The 21,612-nt window shown below is 40.2% G+C and overlaps 1 long non-coding RNA gene across 1 annotated transcript; it reads left to right on the forward strand.

Annotated features, from left to right (window-relative positions):
* Positions 1-1,626: 1,626 nt before the first annotated feature.
* On the forward strand, positions 1,627-11,018 carry LOC118782479. Its single transcript, XR_005005145.1, has 3 exons — positions 1,627-1,722; positions 3,016-3,170; positions 10,851-11,018. It is a non-coding gene; the product is annotated as an uncharacterized LOC118782479 (long non-coding RNA).
* The last annotated feature ends 10,594 nt before the right edge of the window (positions 11,019-21,612 follow it).

Genomic DNA, 21,612 nt, shown 5'->3' on the forward strand with positions numbered 1-21,612 from the left:
AATCCAGCCCTACACACCAGCCCGACCCCTGCGCTCAGCAGCAACTGGACGTCTCGCTCCTTGCATGGTCAAGGCAGGAGGTTCTCGCTCTGCTAGGCAACGGCGTTTCACCTACATAGCTCCCCAGTAGTAGAACGAACTCCCTGTCCCGCTACGGACAGCTCCATCACCCCATTCCTTCAGACATGGTCTGAAGACGCACCTCTTCAGACTCTACCTGGACTGACCCAGCACACAGTTGCTGTGTCAGTTGCCCCCCCCCCCCATGAGTGCTGTCGTAAATTGCTGTGCTTTTTAAATTGTTTCTCGTTGCCGCCTTTACCCTGACACTCATTGCGCCGTTTGATGTTGTTGAAGTTTGCTGTTTGAAGGTGTATCGTATTAGTTGCCCTATACGCTGTAGTTGTACAAATCTGATAGTACTGTGTCCTCAAACAGACCTTGCTCTCAGCTGAGAACTGTCTCATTGTGGAACTGTACACATCCTGTCCCCATACTGTCGCTATACTTACTGTATGCACGTCGCTTTGGATAAAAGCGTCTGCTAAACAAATAAATGCAAATGTATGTAAATGGTAGCCAAGCGGTTGCAGCAGCCACATCACTCCGCCGAGACCTGGTTAAGTAACGTTGTTGCCGACGGGTTAACGGTAATTTGCCTTTAGCTCAACTGGCAGCGATGCTGGCTGTAAGGGGTTGGCAGCGAGCAGTAAGAAGCTCGGTTCGAAACTCGCTCGTTCGCCGACCCACACCCGTTACACTGAGCCAAAGACATCGTGAAAATCTACACAAGTGCAGCCTACCTCTGTTTTGATGTATAAATTATGCGTGTAAAGGCAGAATTCGTGGAGATAATATGTTACGTTTGAAATATGTGTTTTTCAAATGTGTAGGTGAAATCACGAATATTTGTGCATTCGGCTTGCCGTCTCCCTCCCCCTCACACCAGCTGCCTCTGATTGGCTCCGTTGAAGATATGTAAATGTCAAGACGCACTTAGACAAAGGAATGTGTACACCTGACTTAAAGTGGAGACTGAACTCGGCAAATATTTTGGCTCATAATTCAAAAGCTGCTCATCACAGCGCTGAACCGAAGACATTATGAAAATCTGCACAGGTTCTCCTCTATTGTGATGTATAATTTATGTAGAGCCAGAATTTGTGGAGATATGGCAGTTTGAAAATGTTGTAACAGAACACAACTGTAAACTCTAAATGCGGAACTCGCACACTCTAAAATCCTATCTTTTATAATGGGGTAAAATTAGAGCCTTTTTTGTTAAATTCGTTAAAACTATAAATTTACAGGCTAAAAGTGCAAGCACACCAATGGTGAATGAAAAGATGAGGTTAGCACCAGTGCTAGCAGCCCACCACCACCGTCACCTGAGGCTGGCTGCAGCAGCTCACCTCAGCCTGAGGATACCAGTACCCGTAATATCTCAAATAAATCACAGTGGATGTACACAGAATCTGACCCAGCTTTATGGGGGGAAATTAATGAAAAGGCTCGCGCTGTTCTTGTATTGGTACAGCTTTAAATGTGTTGTGGGCTTGATATAGTTGCCATGGTTTTAGCGCCCTTTCATGGTCACCATGGTATCATGGTTAGAATTCGATCAGCTTGTGTTTACGCGACTCTAGTTCAGTTTCAGTTGCTCATTCAGAAGTGCAGTCGCAGTCTTCTTTCACTCGGTGAAATCTTGGCCCACATATGCCTGTAAGTTTGTCATCCTGTGTTGTAGCCTTGATATTTTATGTTACGATGCCTTTACGATGTAAGTACAACAGTTTGCTAGTGTGTTTCAATTAAATACAAACTAAATACGTTAGCGTTTATGCTAGCGCGTTCAGATGATAAACGATGGAGCTAGTCCACTGTAATGCTAAAATGTAGGCCTAAGGTATACAGAGCTATTTCTAATGTAATACGAAATTTATGTTGTTACTGTTACTGTTATTGAAACTAACTCAGTGATCTTAAATAAGCTAAGTAAGCTAGCCTAAGCCTATGTACACTCAATGAGTGAGAAATTGAGGTTCTGTACTGTTTTCTGTTTATTTCAGTTTTACAGAGAAAAAAAGAAAAAGCAAAAAGAGACATGTAAAGCAAACTCAAAGAAATTAATGTACAACTGGTCAGCTGACAATGACAAGCTAGTCAGCTGTTTGGGTTATAGAATGGATGCATACCATTTACCATTTGTGACGTATTTGTGACAAGTTTATGATTTTACTGAACATGGAAACCAACGATTTCACCAGTGTTCGTGAACAGGCGGATGCGCTCCGCAATGCATACCAATCTGATTTAGATCAGAACTTCGCCGATGAAATTATCCAGTTCAGATGTTTTATACAGAGCGAGTAGGATAAGTCTCCTCAAAAAACTGCTGCAAGTGCTCTTGAAATATGGTCTGTAGTCAACTTTCCCAAACGTATTTGTAGCACTCCCAATTTTTTTGACACTGCCTGTGACAAACTGTGAAGGAGAAAGATCATTTACACAGATGGCAAGAATTAAAAATGAACTCCGAACAACACAAACACATCGGCACCTCAGTGCAGGGGGGGGGGGGGGGGTAAACAGAAAGTCAGACAAAAATACTTAGACAGCCCCTGGAACATCACCCTAAGGATTAACCTGAGAGAGAATTAACGACATCATCAGAGACAGACAGATACAGTGACAGCACTAAAGAAGACTGGAGAAAGAGGAGAGAGAGCAGAGGTGGAGGATTCCAGTCAGGAAAGGAAGCAGCAGGTGTGTGCATGTGAGATAGGACAGCCTACAACTTATTATCGTTGTAAAAAAATAACAAAAACAGCCCTGTTTTACTTTGCATTTAATAGCCTGTCATATAAGGTTTTTAGTCAAGTTATGGGCCTGCATTTACTTTTAATGAGTTTGTTTCATTTTCCCAATGATGTGCAGTGCTTTCCTTATTGAATTAGAAGTATTTTGTGCCATGTCTGGTAGCATATGCATGATGTATTACAATGTATTATATAGACAGCCCCTGGAGAGAGGAGGAGAACATAACCTAAGGATTAACGGGAGAGAAAAGAAGTGAGGAGAAGATCATCATACAGAGACAGACAGACCTTGGAGACTGGAGAAAGAGAGAGAGAGCAGAGGAGGATCCCAGTCAGGAAATAAAGCAGCAGGTGTGTGCATGTGAGAGAAAAAACGCTCTCGGTGTTATATTTTTCATTTAATAGGCTGTAAGGTTTTTAGTGAAGTTATAGGCCAATATTTAGTTTTATAGTTTTAGTTATAGTTTAGTTATAGTTTTAGTTATAGTTTTATTTTCCAATGTGTAGTGCTTTCTCTATTAAATTGGAAATATTATTTTGTGTCCGGTCCGGTAGCGTACTGTATGTTGTATTATGCTTAAAAAAATACCACCAAACCACATTGACAAGAGGGGAGGGGGAGGGGGTGTGTAAATCAAACATTTGTGCCCAGGGGCCTTTGACTTGATAATCCGGCCCTGTGCATATGGATGGAGTTTCTTAATCAATTTCTTGATCAGAGTGTAGCATCCCTGACTGATTAATGGTCCAAGTCTTAAACTGATGATTTATGAAGATTTGCTTTATTAACAATATAGCCTTCACAAACACACTGTAAGAGCTAAAGGAAGAAAACAAACAAAAATACCATTTAACCACCAAGAAAATACAGCAGAATGTTACCTATCTACTAGGTAGCCTATAGCCTATATTATTGTACAAATAAAGTACTGAATACATTATAAATTGTTAGTCATACACAATGAGTCCGCTAAATTGTTTAGAACAGTAATTCAAATTAAACTACACCGCTGTTTGTTTTTAACGGGACCAGAAAAGCTAAAACAGAAAACAATTTAGCAGTAGCCTACCGTAGTTCAAAGTACGAAACATACACTTCACAACACAAATTTACTAACCTTGTGCCCCTATCAGCCAGGCGCTAAACAATGTAAAATACACTCTAGTACTTTCGCGAGACCTTCAGCTCTTTGACGGTATTATTTTCGTCCGCCGGTATTTGCAAAACTTTTTTCGTTTATCCACCTCCTTTTAGCTTTATTAGTCCCCCCCCATACTTCCGGCTTCACACAACTGCGCATGAGCACCAGACAGTATAATCGAATTTCAAAATAAAAGCGCGTTTTAAGAAATAAGACGCTATCATAAACAAATATGCATGAACACAAAAAAGGCACTTAATAATAATATAACTCAATTAAAGGTTATTTACACAGAGAACCAAGCTGCTATGTAACTGTTATGATAATCTTTTCCTCTAAAAGGGAAACTTTTCTCAAATCTGTGGAAAAGCTTGTTTTTTAAGTTGTATTCATCCTACCTGAAAATGTAAAGATTTTATTTGATTTTGATTTTGAATTAAATATAACACTTCTATATTGCTCATGACTAAAATACAATGCCAATGATCTATCATTCTGTACTATTTGTTCAATTGGCAAACATTCTTGTTCTGAATAACTCACAAGGGCAATATTAAATTACATTCACAGTTATCCTGAAGAGAAACATAATTTCTGTACTTTACTTAATGTTAATAGTTGCCAAAACATGTAACTGTTTTCGCCACACCATAAATTAGGTTCGAGTGATAAAACTAATAGCTACATGGACACATCCACACTTAACCACAAAATGCCCAGGTATCCCAATAATTTTGGACCCTAGTGTGTATAGGTGTGTTTGTTATACTGTACTTTTTTTTTTCTTTGGAAACCTAAATAATCATCCTTTAGGAAGGCTTACAAATACGTTTAAAAATCTGTAAAGCAGTCACTTTGTAGTCCTGTGCCTTAGTATGACTGTCATTCATTGCTATAGATGATATCTGCATGACTAGCTGCAAAATAAATGCAGAAAAAATGCCTCAAATGTATGTGTGTACATTACTACTGCTCTTACCCCCTTTGCGCATACGGTCAAACAAGTGTGATCATTCTAGAGTGGTCCCTACAGTATACGGTCAAACCGGTGTGATTAGACACAAACACTAGATTAGAATGGCTGTTTACAAGTGATGTAACAAAGCAGCATTCGTTCTAAACCTACTGTTTTTTTTCCAAATAAAAACTTTCCACAAATGCAATGCAAATGATTATTTTTCAATGCTTCACATAAGTCGCAACAGAAGCAGCATAACACAGTTCTTACTCCCAAATCGGGAAAAAAAATCTAAGCGGTAAGCATGGAGTAGCTTCATGATTAACAGGGACTCGCAGGGAGGTAGTGTGTGTGCCATGCCATGATGAGGATGATGATGATTAATTCAATTAATGTCGATGATAATAAGATGAGATAAAATTTCGTAATGCTATCATAAAGTGAGACCGTCGCCTACTGCTGGTGGTCAGTCACTCAGTCAATGTCAAATAGCGCAGCATAAGCTATTTGGCATTGTTTTTGTAGCTAGCATAGTTCCCTAATGCAGTCGCAACTTCGGCTTACTATTCTAACGTTAACTAGCTAACGTTATTTTGTCAGCATCGTGTTGACTTAAGCCCACGTTACTGTGAATGACCTAGGTCCATATCATATCATCATAATATTATTAAAATTATTAGGCTAAGGGTTCCCTTGATAAATATGCGCGAAAAGACTATAATATACAACACCTGTAGATCTACTGTGTTTGGTGCTGCTGTCCATTGAGCATGCACCTTCATGTGGTAGGTGCATGAACTGTAGGCCTAGGTCAAACTCCCCAAACAAACAAGCACGCCATTGATTTAATTGCCCTATCACATACAAAGATCTAACTATTACTCCTCTCTGAACATTAATATAAAACAAAACGGTGATCTATTAACTGTGTAAATCTTATGCAGTATTCATCATCAATATTTTGATACCTGAAATCTGTATGAACTGGTTAGTATAAAATTAAATAAGATGGAATAGCTCCATGCATTAATTGAATAAACAACTATTTGCTCATTAACAGTGTAGTGTCATTTAAATTGTACCGCTTTTTGCACATCTTTGTCAGGGTATTCCAACAATTCTGGACCTGAATGTACAATCATGTTAAAGGCACACTGAGTAACTTTTTTTATGGCCGTTCAAACGTAAACAACCCTTTTTTTTTCTTTTTACATGGTGGGTGGTGTCTGACTGATTGTGGTGGGCTGTCTGGGCAAAAAATGCCAGGGCCAGTTTTTTGTCCCAGACCAGCCCTGTTATGAAGTAATAATCAAATTCTAGAGCAGCAGTTGTGCACGAGCTGAAATAAGTCACGCTGGGGGGCAGTTGGAAATATGAAAGGGTTAATAGCACTATTGGAGTTGCTGTCTGCCTTCTTATCTCTCTAACTCTGCGCTCACACCGGCAGCGACAACAAGCGACAAAGTCGCCGGAAGTCATTCATTTCCAATGGTCGCTGAGCGACACTGAGCGACATGGCGCGGCGCGTTGCCTGGCGACAAAAAAGTTAAGCAAAGTTCAACTTTATGCAAATGAGTAGCGACAGAGCCGAGCGACGGCCAATCAGAGGGCAGATGTGTTCCTCTTATATACTTTTGCTGTGAAACGCTTGCCTAAACTTTAGTTCCTATACTAGCATTTTAGTTCCCATAGCTGCGATTCCGAATGCTACTTTGCAGTCCATGGTGAAATGGTAGTGTTTGAAGCAAGATCACACTATTTATAGTGTAACAAAGTGAATAATAATTTCTTGTTAGTGTGACCAGCACATAGCGGTGTGAAGTCATTGTGTTAGTTTTAAAATATATACACCGGAAGCTGGAGGGCTGTCTGGCAAATGCCTGGGTAGGAGTACCGACCTCACGTCCTCTGTTTGAATAAAACGAAGCCTTCCCGACCCTGTGTCTTATTCTTATGTTATTTCAAGTGGAAGTAATCACATATAGGAAAATAAATTCCCTCCAAAACATATTTTTCAGTGGGAATGCACTTGATTTGTGGGTTCACGCATATACAGGTCCTTCTCAAAAAATTAGCATATTGTGATAAAGTTCACTATTTTCTGTTATGTAATGATAAACATTAGACTTTCATATATTTTAGATTCATTACACACAACTGAAGTAGTTCAAGCCTTTTATTGTTTTAATATTGATGATTTTGGCAAAAAAGTAAAGAAAAACCAAAAATCCATATCTCAAAAAATTAGCATATGTCATCCGACCAATAAAAAAAAAAGTGTTTTTAATACAAAAAAAGTCAACCTTCAAATAATTATGTTCAGTTATGCACTCAATACTTGGTCGGGAATCCTTTTGCAGAAATGACTGCTTCAATGCGGCGTGGCATGGAGGCAATCAGCCGGTGGCACTGCTGAGGTGTTATGGAGGCCCAGGATGCTTCGATAGCGGCCTTAAGCTCATCCACAGTGTTGGGTCTGGTGTCTCTCAACTTCCTCTTCACAATATCCCACAGATTCTCGATGGGGTTCAGGTCAGGAGAGTTGGCAGGCCAGTTGAGCACAGTAATACCATGGTCAGTAAACCATTTACCAGTGGTTTTGGCACTGTGAGCAGGTGCCAGGTCGTGCTGAAAAATGAAATCTTCATCTCCATAAAGCTTTTCAGCAGATGGAAGCATGAAGTGCTCCAAAATCTCCTGATAACTAGCTGCATTGACCCTGCCCTTGATAAAACACAGTGGACCAACACCAGCAGCTGACATGGCACCCCAGAGCATCACTGACTGTGGGTACTTGACACTGGACTTCAGGCATTTTGGCATTTCCTTCTCACCAGTCTTCCTCCAGACTCTGGCACCTTGATTTCCGAATGACATGCAAAATTTGCTTTCATCCGAAAAAAGTACTTTGGACCACTGAGCAACAGTCCAGTGCTGCTTCTCTGTAGCCCAGGTCAGGCGCTTCTGCCGCTGTTTCTGGTTCAAAAGTGGCTTGACCTGGGGAGTGCGGCACCTGTAGCCCATTTCCTGCACACGCCTGTGCACGGTGGCTCTGGATGTTTCTACTCCAGACTCAGTCCACTGCTTCCACAGCTCCCCCAAGGTCTGGAATCGGCCCTTCTCCACAATCGATCAGAGATTTCTTTCTGTGTCTTACCCTCTTGCTTGAGGGTGTCAATGATGGCCTTCTGGACAGCAGTCAGGTCGGCAGTCTTACCCATGATTGCGGTTTTGAGTAATGAATCAGGCTGGGAGTCTTTAAAAGCCTCAGGAATCTTTTGCAGGTGTTTAGAGTTAATTCGTTGATTGAGATGATTAGGTTAATAGCGTGTTTAGAGTACCTTTTCATGATATGCTAATTTTCTGAGATAGGAATTTTGGGTTTTCATGAGCTGTATGCCAAAATCATCAGTATTAAAACAATAAAACACATTGGTGTGCAATGAATCTAAAATATATGAAAGTTTAATTTTTATCATTACATTATGGAAAATAGTGAACTTTATCACTATATGCTAATTTTTTGAGAAGGACCTGTATTGGGCGATATATTAATAGGTCTGCCTTTAAGGAAATACAAACATAGGCTGTATTCACACGTAACTTCTTTTTTGAAGCTGTCAGCGTCTGTTTTACATAATAATCCTATGGAGTAGACCGTGTTTTCAAAACGTCTTGAGCGTTTTTTAACGCCGTCGCTGGCGTCTTTTTCTACAGCTCAGAGCGTTTTTTCAGTTGAAAAAAGTTCAGCTTCTCAGAAGAAAACGCCCTACGTCAAGCGCTTTTTTGACAGCTGACCAATCACAGGCGGAAATGGAGAAGGTAGCGGTGAAGTTAATTGTTATAATTAATTAATTAATTAATTAATTAATTGCACAACATGACAGTTAAACGGTATCAATACATTCATCATAAAGATGCCGTCTGGATAAAAATTGGACGGATCATAGGAGTTTCTGGAAAGTGTTTGTGTTTACTGCTTGTCGTTAGCAAAACTAGCCTGTTACCTAACGTTAGCCCTGCAGCAATGTATAGCCAGCTAGATCGCTAACAACATGCTACTGTACATGCTACTGTTGTTATGGCAACAAAAGACGCTCTCAGCTGCTTTTTGGAAGAAAACGCAGCCGGTGTTTTGTTTTTTTACTTGAAAAAATGCTCTGGCCAGCGTTTTTCTTCAAAAAAAGACGCTACGTATGAACACAGCCATAGGCTACAACTCCACGATGAATATAGCAAAGACAATGTAAATATAACATAACATAAATTAATATAATATACATGTATAATATTTATTAGTATATACATTTGTTTAGAAAAGTGATGCATCCCCTGTCAGTACATTTGTAGCATCATTTTTATCATTTGACTTCACGAATATAACGTTATTAAGTAATTGGGAGGGGTAGAGGGTTACTACATACATGTGACAATCTGAAAGAGCAGGTGAGACATCTTAATTTCAGTGGTGGTCAGGATATTCATGGGACTGTGTAGCGAAGGGCGAGAGCAGCCACCCCACCCGGCCTCGAACCCAGGTCTACAGGGTACCAACCATGTGACTTTGACCGGGACGCCAAAGAGCCAGGCTCATTAGTATGGCAGTCAGAACAAATACTCAACTGTAGTGACAGCACTCTGTCACAGACTGATATAGAGCCCACAGAGGAGCCTAAGTCCTCCACTCCCATTGGGATTAGCAATGACACAATTCAGCAGTTGCACGAATTGATAGAACAGTCAGGCACCCAGATGCAGCTGCAGCCGAGGGGCCCCACGTGTGCGAGGGTCCCGGATTGGCCAGACTATTTTTAACCCTTTCCCAGTAATTTATTTTTATGATATGTAGCGCATGTTGTGTTACATGGTTTTTTATGTTTTCATTAACGTTAAGCTTCTCATAGTTTTCAGTTAGCATTCGCTGTATTTTTAACATTAAATCACTGTTTCCTCAAAGATAAAATTAGCTACAATTTTCCCAAGATAGTGTTCTAATCGCACCGGTTTTAGCTATAGGCGCCAAACGGCAAATCACACCGGTGTGACCGTACGCGCGAAAGGGTTAGTTATTTAAATTTACTTAAGAGGAAAAAAAAACTTGAGCTCTATTGGCCCATAAGAAACATTAAAAAAAATTAAGCAGGTGATTGGGTAGATGTGGCCAGGTTCATAAGGTCAATTTGGTTTTCAAATAATACGTCACTGCTACTGGACAGCATGACAGCAAAATGTCAGAAAGAAAATATGATGGCGGGGCACAAAAACGAAAAGCATGGCAAAGAAAGGCTGAAAGAACACTGCGGCCAAGATCTATTAAACAGGGATGTGATTTTTCCTGGCTGCAGACCTATGGGAGGAGTGGAGCTCCACTCTCGAACAAGAAGTGAAGTAAATGTGGAAGTGGTACGCAGTAGGTCTTTTAATTACAATATTAGGTACTGCCGCGTTGTCTGAATCAGGTAAGTTATTAACGTCACCTCAGGTAATTTTACCGATATGCATAGGGCTTGGGGTGAAATTACGCATGAAATGATGAATAAACACGATGGATTTATATGTTCATGAGTATAATTTTCATGTCATTACGTTGAATAAACTTTCCTATCCGTTTCTGGCGAAAAATATTGATATCTCGCCAACGTTAGCACCGCTAGCCTAGAGTAGGCCTATTAACCTGACGCTGACACAGAACACTGGAATTAGCAAAACACGCTGCATAACGTTAAAAAGTCGTGTCAGGACGTCGCTTTCACATTTAATAATTCACTCACTTATTTCCAGCGCTAGGACTGGCACGCGCAGTTTACATTTAAAAGGTATGTCAACCTAAAGGTCTTTTTTTTAAAGAAGAGTCTTTTTACTTGTACACATTGACAGATAAATATGTATTTTTTCTATTTTATATAATTGTTTGACCTTTTTTTGTTTCAGATAAAAATTTTCAAAGGTGCAGACAACCATGCCGGGCTGCGGGGCATTACCACTGCCCCTACTGTTCACGGACAGTGATAGGCAGAGTGAACATGAAAAGGCATTTGGTGTTATGTCAACATCAACTGACCTCCCCATCCACGGAGCCTGACCTCCCTCGCGCCACACCATCCACGAATGGTTGTTCTATTGTTGTTGCTCTATTACTTCAGTGGTGTCTATATTTCTAAAGATAAGAAAGCAATAAATAGATGAATAAATGAATGAACAAGTGTATTGTTAATATGTTTACTCTCTAAAATGTATGGAATGTTACGTTGGCTAGTTGAACTGTATGCGGAAAAAACATAAATAAAGTCAAAATACGTAGGTTAAACGTATTGTGATGTTTTAATGTAGTGCAAGTTGCTGGGGAAAAATACAAAAATACTTTCGGTGCCTTCGTCTCATACACAGTAAAAGCTTGCTAGCTTCAACTGCTTGCTTATTATCCAGACCCAGACCCTTCTCGATTTTTCCGGATTTTCCGACCTGAAAACGTGACCCACGTTAATCATGCAGCTTCGTAAAAAAGAGTAAGAAATCCGGGGGGTGAGCTGCTAGGCTACATATAGAGGTTATGCATGTGACGTCATAGTAGGCGGAGTAACTGCGGGTTACACCCACTGAGTGGCAGAAAGACAGCGTTAGCGTTCAGCTTGAATGCCACGAAAACACAAAAAACATCTAAAATGGGAAAGAGCTGTTGTGCGATTGACTGTACAAATAGATTCAACAAGAAATTGGAGTTGTCTTTTTACAGACTGCCGAAAGTTAAAGAAAACAGAAGCAAATGGATCGCTGCAATTCGCAGAAACAATTGGAATCCAGGCACCGAAACGTGGATTTGCGGTTGCCATTAAGGATAAGGATGTTTTTATTGTCATTCCATAACATGTTGTACATGAAGGGTAATGTTAATGTTAAATCGCTAAAATCAGCTAGAATTTTTCCAATCTAGTTTTCTAATCGCACCGGTTTTAGCATACGTGCTAAACGGCTAATCGCCGTTTGACCGTCCGCGCAAAAGGGTTAAAAGTTTCTACAAAACATGTTGAAATTTTGTTTACTATTAGCAAAATGGACACCCCGGCTTCAGAAAGTAAAAGTCCTGCCACGTATTTGTTTTTTGAGGCATTCTTTTGAACTGAAAAGTTGCATGTTGCGTGTTGCTTCTGCTGAGTTAATATAAAATATAAAAATAAATGTTTTTTTTTCTTTTCAAATTAATTCTTGTCATGGGTCATACCTTACCATTCATATGCTATAGTAGAGCCGCCACCAGTTTGATCCTACATGTTTGTAAAGACAGTATCTGGACCAGCACTATAGAGTAAACTTGTGGCCCTAGTAGATTTATGGAAAAGGTATGAAATGTCGCTGTTTGGGGGGGGGGGGGGGGGGGGGGGGGGCACCTCTCTGTCAGAAAAATAAGGAAGAAAAACTTCAAAGGTAGGACTATGTATTTATGATTGCGCTGCTGTTGTATAATTGCTGTTACATATTGCTGCTGTATTTATTGTATTTTATGGCCTTGTTTTATTCGAGTATTGCACAGCGGTTTGATTTGTGTCTCTAAGGATGTTGTGATTTTGCCGCAGTAAAACAGGGTGTTCTGTACCGCTGCAGATGTTGTACCTGTTGGTTAAGAAAGCTAAAAGCTGTTACCAGCTTGAATATGCACTGTGAATGCCTTTTCTCCGTAGCATTGCTGTTTATAGTAAAGGCTGTCTCAGAGTGAATGTGTGAATGTGTGTGTGTGTGTGTGTGTGTGTGTGTGTGTGTGTGTGTGTGTGTGTGTGCACCGGATACAATTTGAAATGAACTCGGGATGCATCGTTTCTAACATCTTTCCATCGGTAAAATCCGATTTATGTATTAGTAGAGGCCCAATGTCTTTATTATTTAGAAATGTGACCAATAATTTTATATTTACATTGATTCTTCCTATCTAAACTGTTTCTACTCTTTCCGCGCCCTCTCTCTCCACTGCTGTCAGTGGCCAATTCTCGTCAAGTCTGTTGGTCAGGTCTCGCGCGAGTTGGAGGCGTGTCCGGGCGACGGGGCGAGTTAGAGATTATCATGGCGGAGGAAGAGCTACACGTTCCAGCGAATGGCTATAAATCAAATGTTTGGCGACACTTCGGATTTTTCAAGACAGACGGACAATTTGACAAGACGCATGCAACTTGCATAATATGCCACGCCGCTATAAAGTACACCGGCAGCACGACTAACTCAAGTACTCATCTGAAGATGGAGAAACAAGTTAATTTGGGATTTGCTGTCTGCTTCAGAAGAACCAAAGAAATAAAATCAAACTGTATGTACCGTATTGAATTGCTTAGCATCACATTCTTTTGCATCGCATCGTATCGCGTTGAATCGCATTGTGTTGAATCAAATCGTGTGGAATCGCACTACATCGCAATAGGGGTGAATCATATCGTATCGCGTTAGTAGTTGCCTCATATATATCTTTAATGTATGGGATTGTTGGCAATGCATGGAGATGTGTATTGCATTGGCCTCAGTGATGGAGATGCACATCCCTATTTTACGCATTGGCACTAAATTACTTCTTTTCTGGTAAAGCATGATGAGTAAGGGGGGGGGGGGGGTGCACACAAAGAGTAGCCTAGGGGCCCATGACCACCTTAATCCGCCACTGCAGATAGGTGAATCAGTTGCTACTCGTCTGCTGGCTACTCAGTCCCGCACCACCCCAAAACCTGAAGTCCCTTCCCCATTGGTTGAATGACCTGAGCCTTCATCCACTACACTTGATCTCTCCAGGCTGAATGAATAGTGAAAGCTGACGGTAAGAAATCACCAGTGTTCAGGGAAGATGGGACAGATAAACACAGTGCATGAGTGGATAGATGTCATACTTATGAAAGCAAGGCTGTCCTGTCTCTGAGCAAGTTGATGAACTATTGAGCCACCTTTTGGGCTGGGCCAAAAACATTGTTAAAGCTGGATTAAAAAGTAACCCCAATTGTGACAGTGCCACACATCCAGACATGATATATGACATACTATACTACATACATACTATGATACTTCAGTCAGTCTAGAGTCATGCTTGTTATTGGCAGATTTTATGCCACACAACCTAAAACAGATGAGATCCCTGTAGATTACTGGGTCCGCTTGTACACATCTGCAGAGCAGGCCGACAAGCATCTGAGAAAGACGGGTGGGAAGATGGAAAACATGTTGGCAGAAATTGCCATGATGTTTATTAGGAACTGTCCAGACCCTGATCTCCAGTGTTTTTACATGCAAGCCTATCTGTAAATGGTCAGCCAGGGATGTCCAAGAAGCCATTTACGAACACCAGCGAGAGCACTGGACAAGAAAGAAACCCACTAAGGCAGGGAAAATCAACCCAGTGATAGCACCAGCCACTGCCGTTTGTAGCCCAGTGGTGGAAGAGTACACAAGCATGAAGGCTGAGGATCCAGTCAAGAAGACGAAGCCCAGCTAGCAAGAAGACTAGGGCCGAGTCCGGGAACGGTTCGGTGCCTTCGGGTAAGACTCGGCATTGGTCAACCGTCATCTGGCCAAGTGTGGCTTGCCACCTGACAGCCAGGGCATCAGCAAAATGCAGTAGCGCCAATGCCGTGCGTGTTTACTTGGCCCAGGTGCACATTAACCTATATGTGCCACAAGAAACCGCGAAGGATAACCGATCATCACAGCCATAACCTGAATAAATTACCTTCAGTAAAACAAATTCCCAGGCTACTTGTGATTTCTTTTGTTTGTATTTCACTGTGACATTGGAATAAAGAACATTATAGCCAAATTAGCTCTTAATTAGCTGACCAAAATCAACATTTTGGAAAATGTTTTAGCATATAAATATGTAAATTTTAAATATTACCTCTTACATACTCCAAACTATGTTGCTGGTTAAATATGTATTGAGCAGCAGCGAAGAGTTAAAAATGAAGTCAGGCTTGTTAACGTTATTTCCACATGGCAAACCATAGCTACCCTTTCCTCTAGCCAGCTAACATCGAGCTGACCAAGCAGTTACCAGTACGGTTATTGCCGTAGAAAATTCTTTGTCATGCGATAACGATAAGGTTATCTAGTTGAACAAATTTATGAAACTCCTGGCAAAGGCTCGCACTCAGCTAGCTAACATTAGCAATCATTTTACCAGATTGGTTTGAACGTTGGCTAGCTAACCTGCTAACCATTTGGCAGGCTTTTGGGTTAACTAGCTAGCAAATTTACATTTATATTTAAAGAATAATGAATACTTGTTAGGTATATAGCCCAATGCTAGACCTATCGTGTTTGTTTCAATGGGTTGGAATTTACATTTAGAATCATTTGGTAGCATTATCTAATTATTGTAACGTGTTGAGTCAGCTCCTCAAAGTGGAAGATGACACGGCTACTTTTTATGAAGAAAGTTGTAGATCCACTCAAGATGGAAGTGTAATCATTTATCAGAATGTACATAAATTAGCAGAAGCAGACATTACGCTGCAAGCCTTACTTGACAGTGGATCAGTGGCATGCACCAAGAACGAAGCTGCAGAAGCTTTGTTGGTCAAGGTTACTGCCAGGGAGCACTCAGACATTGTGCTTGTGGGTTGTGATGGTGTATAAGTACAGCCCAAGTATATCTATCATTTGCAAATGACTGTTTATGGTCAAAAGATGGATGTCTCCACATTAGTTGTGCTGGTCCAACACGACCAACTGATTTTAGGCACTAATGTAATAAAACACCTACTGTGGAAAATCAAGCAAAACTCCAGTTATTGGCATGTGATGAGTAAGCCTGATCCTTCTGGCGAGATGGGCACTGAGCAGTTTCTAGGCATGCTCTCTGGCATAACGAGGTGGAAAGGTGACAGAATTCCAGGCACAATAGGAATGTGGTCTTTGCACAGCTAGTTATAACTCTTGTGTGAAAAAATTGCAGTAAAATGAGGAAATGCTGTAATTTGTCCAGTTACCTGGATCAATCAGCAACTTCACGAAAACCTTGCTATGCATCGGTTGGCGTGATGTATCTAGTGTATGTTGCCAGATATGTAACTACTTTTCTTCATACAGTTGGGTTGGATAAACCAGGCTGTGGAAGTCAGAAATAAAGGGCTTCTTTAGCTAGTGATATTGCTATAGAGGTGCAGTACAACATAAATACACAGAAAATGATATTTGACTAAAGGTGGTCTAAATCGCAGTCATGTAACAGCCAGTGATATAGTATTAACCCTATTTCACTACAAGAGTACTAACCCTATTTAATTGTATCCGAGGTTATTTCATGTTGGTATTGTTACTGTCATTGTTTTTGCTATGTCAGGAGTTTCCTTTTTAGCAGCGAGTAAATTGGCACGGTCATACAGTGTGATTGGTTACATATATACAAGCGCAATGTAAGTAAGGTTCTCACTGACTTTTATGAATATGTTCAATGTGTGTCTCCAAAATATACATTGGGCATGTTTGTCCTTAATGGAAGCACATATTGAGGATTTTCCATACAGATCAGATGTAAGTCGCTTTGGATAAAAGCGTCTGCCAAAATGAATAAATGTAAATGTAAATGTTTTATTGACATTGTTTGATTGCCTTTTTTAGGTTCAATGACAAATGGAGCCAAACAGGTGCGGAGGAGGCCCTTTGAGGAGAAGTGGTTGAACAAGTGAGCATTCATGTATAAATTATATTTTTATGAGTAACAGTTATCTTTTGCAGCAGCTCCTCATCTAGGCTGTTATGGACTCATGCATGGATCATTGCAATTTACTGCTTGCCAGTTTTGGTACTCAGTAATCTGTCCTTCCAGGCCTAACTCAGTTAAGTAAATATTTACATGTATTACTCTTTCTCATATCTCATTGGCTACACATTGGCCTGTATTAGGTGTAAAACTCTGTGTTGTCTTATGCGTCAGCACGAGATAATGTTTCTCAATAAACTGTATGTAGAATGTTTGCGAAGAACTCTGGATAAGAGCGCTTACCAAATCAGAAATATAAACTGTGAATGCATGTTAATATCTACAGATGAATGCATCATGAATGCAACACTAATATACAGGTGATGGCACAGAAAGAAAGTGGAAAGTTTTCATAGGTAGTATGGTCCAGATATATGTCAAAACGCATACTGAACTATAAATTTATGTGTAGGTGCATACTGAAGTTCTCCAAAAATACTGTGAGAGTAAGATTGATAGGCCCTTCACAAATGTCTCTGGCATTTAATAAGGGACATCACTAAAAGTGTATGTTATGACAAATCTTCTGAGGAAACTGCATACCAAATATTATGTTGATATGTCTATTGGTTTTGGAACTATAAGTGTGCAAAGTTGGGGAGAAAATTGGAGAGAACTACTATTCCCAGTAAAATTAACATTAGTATAATATACAAGATGGTGCAGAAAAGTAGTTTGCCACCATAGCTTCACATAAACACTGTATTCCAGTTTGTTGGCATTAATCAAAAGGTACTGAATTTTAATTCTTACTAACCTGAACATCTACATTAATAGTAAAAGTAAAACAATAATAATAATAATAATAATAAAAGTAACAAATTCATTTGAAAACATTTGCATGTTCATTTCTAGATTCTGTTGCCATAGTTGCATCTCCAGGAAGTAACAGTAATGAGATATATAGTGGCGTGAAAAAGTATTTACCTACTTCCTGATTTCCTCTTTTATTGGATGTTACTCTCACTGAATGGTTTCATATCAAATAAAATTTTATATTTATCTCATGCAGAGTTCCTAAAGTCCAAGATATTGGCTCCAGATCCATGAATGTTCTGAGAGGATCATTTGTTGCTCCCTTCAGTGTAACCAGGGTGTTAATATGAGGAGAGCCCTGTCCAGTTCAAGACCTCCCAATGCCTGCTTCAGAGAGTGGTAACACTGGGTAGAAAATTGCTAATTAAGTAATGGAAGCCTGACCATGCACTAGAAATGATTACTGTTGTTACTTGCTGAATTGTTTTTTATATGTTCTTTTTTGTATGTAGGCTTTTGTAAAATTAAAAACACATTCTGTAAACCTGTTTTGTATTATTGAAAAAAATGATGAAAGAAGACACTGGCAAGCTGCCAGTTCAGTGGGGTGTTTTGATTTATTCCATTTACTTTCTGCAGATTGCAGTGTGGCCTGTGAGTGTCAGACAACCAAGGGCTGGAGGAGGAAGGTTTTGCAGGATGGGAGACAAGAGGGTAACGTGAGTCAAGGGTGCCTGATAGCCTGGATAACAAGAAGAATGCAGCAGCATTAACAGATAGCAGTGTGAAGGCCTGTATGTGGGGTAGGGAGGATAGGACCTTGTCTGAGAAAGCTGTAGGCAAAAGGTTGCAGAGCTTGCAGTGGAATGACATCATGGGTTTATATACCATCATGGGCAGCCCTGAAGAGAGTGGAAGGGCATAGGAGATGAAAAATGGTCAGAGAGGTGAGGCAGAGATACATCGAGAAATAATGCCACGACTTCTAGTGAAAACAAAATTGAGTTGGTCACCAGCCTTGTCTGTTGGGGAGAGCTAGACCAGATTGAAGTTACATGAGTTGAGTAATGGGATGAATCCAGCAAAGGAGCATTCTGGAATTGAATATTGAAATGATCATAACTGAACATAACTCAGTCTACAGAAAAATAATTATGAAAATGTTTCACAGTTGTGATTATCTCTAATTGATAAATCAAATATAAATGTTTAATTTCTATACTATGTTATATTTTACATTCATTTACCCTCAGAGTTTAACATTTTAACTTTTTTCCTTTTTGTATTTAGCATGTGCACAATACTACCCAAGAATAATAATAATAATAATAATAATAATAATAATAATTACCAAAAAAAAATTGAAACGAATCACACATTTCAGTTCATGTGTGGATCTGGAGCTAGAGCTCACCTGATAGTCTCGCTTGTGTAGCCAATCCCATAAAAGAGCTTGCTGTCGGTTGCAGCACTTGCAGTTGGGCTTGGATAAAATATTAAATAAAAAAGTGAACCCAATTACTTAGTAGTAATATTAACTAAAGACAGAGACTACAGGTTTTCGGAAGTGAACACCAAACAAGCAGGGGAAACATGAACGTGACAGTAAGTATAGAATACAGGTAAGTGTTTTCATGGTTTTACTGTGATCAAAAAAACGGTTGACCAGAATACAACTGTGTAGAGTAACCTAAATGTTTATAATTTAGCGCAGCATCTTAGCTACAAGACTACAAGTGTAGAAATAAAAAAACGGAAGGCTGTTGTCGATTCATCATCCATTGATTTATGACGTCAAAACAGTGTCAGTAATTTGCTGTTGACAAGTAATGTGCTGTAAGAGAACTTTCCTTGTGTACATCATGTTACCAGTGGGGAATCAGAGTACACCTCTGAGTATCAGGACCTTGCCTCAGAGATAATTAGGCACACACCTGATGCAGTTGTTTTTGGAATTGTCGAATGCGAGTTCTCATATTCTAATGCAGTTGTATTCAAATACAATAATTAATATAGCTAAGAAATTTTATAAACTGGTCTACACAGGAGAAAATACAGAGGGGTGCAATTAGAATGGGGGGGGGGGGGCATTAGGATATAGGGAGACAACTGGAGGTGCACTGATGTCTGTCTATCACCCCTAAGGACCCCCATATATAGCGCCAGTTCTGGGTCTACACGCTATACAGATATAAAACCTACATGAAAGTCTATCTGAAACTCGGCCCGCTTACCCACATGCACAGAGACTATATTTGTGTGTATTTTTATGAAGATAATGAACACCAAGATTTTTGGTGTAAAATACAGTCTAGCTTTAAGCTGTAATTGGATAACTTATGTACATTACATTACATTCATTTAGCAGATGCAGTTAACCACAGCAACATGTTATGAAGGTGAAGATTATGGGTATACTGACAAAGTTCAACATGAGGTCCATTTAGTGCATGACACACTAGCGGTGCATCCACACCACTGTATTCCACCAACCCGGTACAGAGTAATTACCAAGCACATCACCAAGCTCCTGAAGAACGGTGTTATCCATTAGAGTATGCTATGCTGACGACACGCAACTCTTTCTGTCTTTTCCACCATCTGACACACAGGTTTCTGCACGCATCTCACCTTAAAATACATTAACAGTAGATGGTGGACCACTGCCTAAAGCTTAACCTGGCTAAGAATGAGATGCTTTTTATCCCATTCGGGTCCTCCCCATTTCAAGACCTCTCCCTGAGCCTAGACTCTACAAACCTTTTCACCTTTTCAACTCCACTGTCAAATGTCTTGCTGTAATACTTGATAGCAAACTGTCCTTCTCTTCTCAGGCTGTAGTCTGCGTTCTTTTTGTACAACATCTGAAGGATCCACCTGTACCTCACTACATATTCACTGTAGCTCCTAGTTCAGGCTCAGGTCCTCTCATGCCTGGACTACTGTAACTCCCTCTTTGCTTGTCTTCCTGCCTTTGTAATCAAACCCCTACAACTAATCCAGCAGTGTAGATTCACCACAGGGGCACTGCTGCTGTACCCTTGGGCAAGGTACTTAGCCTACAATTACCTCAGTAAATATCCAGCTGTATAAATGGATAACATAAGTGTAATGTAATGCAATCCAGAATGCAGCTGCACAACTTGTCTACAATCTCTCTAAATGTAGATGTAAATGTCACTCCTCTCATTACCTGACTTCATTGCCTTCCTGTTATCGCTCACATCAAGTTCAAAACCTATCAGATATCTGCAGATGGCATAGGTACAGACCAACACAAAATGGCTGCAATTTGACACTGGCATATTCCCAGGACAGTCAGCTGAGGACATTTTTAGGCTCTGTAGCTGTTACAGAGAAGAGTGCATCTCCAAGATCGCTGGTCCTTCTCATGAGGTAGTTAACTCTTCTCTCAGAGAAGGCAATACCTCCATATCAAAAGCAGATCTTTTCAGCTGTTCTTGGACAAGGTGCCCCTTATTAAGTTATGCTGACTTTACCTATCCTTTCATTGTTGAACCTGATGCAAGCAGCTTTGGTTTAGGTAATATCCTCTACCAGCAGTAAGGGGACGTAAAAAGGATTATATATGCTAGTAGACTTTGAAACACAAGAATGATAGGAATTATAGCAGCATGAAGTTGAAGCTCATTGCCTTTAAGTGGTCTGTGTTTGAGAAATGTACACACTATCTTATATATTTTATAACAGACAACCCCTTGTGTCATCTTTCCAGGGTGAAAGGTAGTATATGTTTTTGACTTTGAAGTTATCATCCAGGACACTGAAACGCCGCCACTGATGCTCCCTCTAGGCAGCTGTTAGCAAGGGAAAGATTACACTGATCAAGGAATAAACTGAGAATCAAGTAGTTGCAGAGCTGTGTAAGCTTTATAGAGTAAAGAAAACACACACAAGTAAAGTAAATCTATACTGTGAAAGATTCAACAGGCTTCTCCATGATCACCAAGACTATGATCACATGCTGCCTCCTGAGAAGGACTGTTGGCCTGAAATTGGTCCATGTCTATGACTTGACACCTTGTGCCAGGCAGGATACTCGCCTTACTTGCCTTTACACACCTGCCTGTTGGCGCTTCGCTAGGTCAAGAGTAATTGCTGGATAAAAAGCATGACTGTCTGGTTATCAACCAAGAGCATTTGAAAGAAGCACATGCCACTCCAAGAGCGTAAGCTGAACAGAAAGCAGCA

Source organism: Megalops cyprinoides, chromosome 8 (genome assembly GCF_013368585.1).
Source record: "Megalops cyprinoides isolate fMegCyp1 chromosome 8, fMegCyp1.pri, whole genome shotgun sequence".
NCBI lineage: Eukaryota > Metazoa > Chordata > Actinopteri > Elopiformes > Megalopidae > Megalops > Megalops cyprinoides.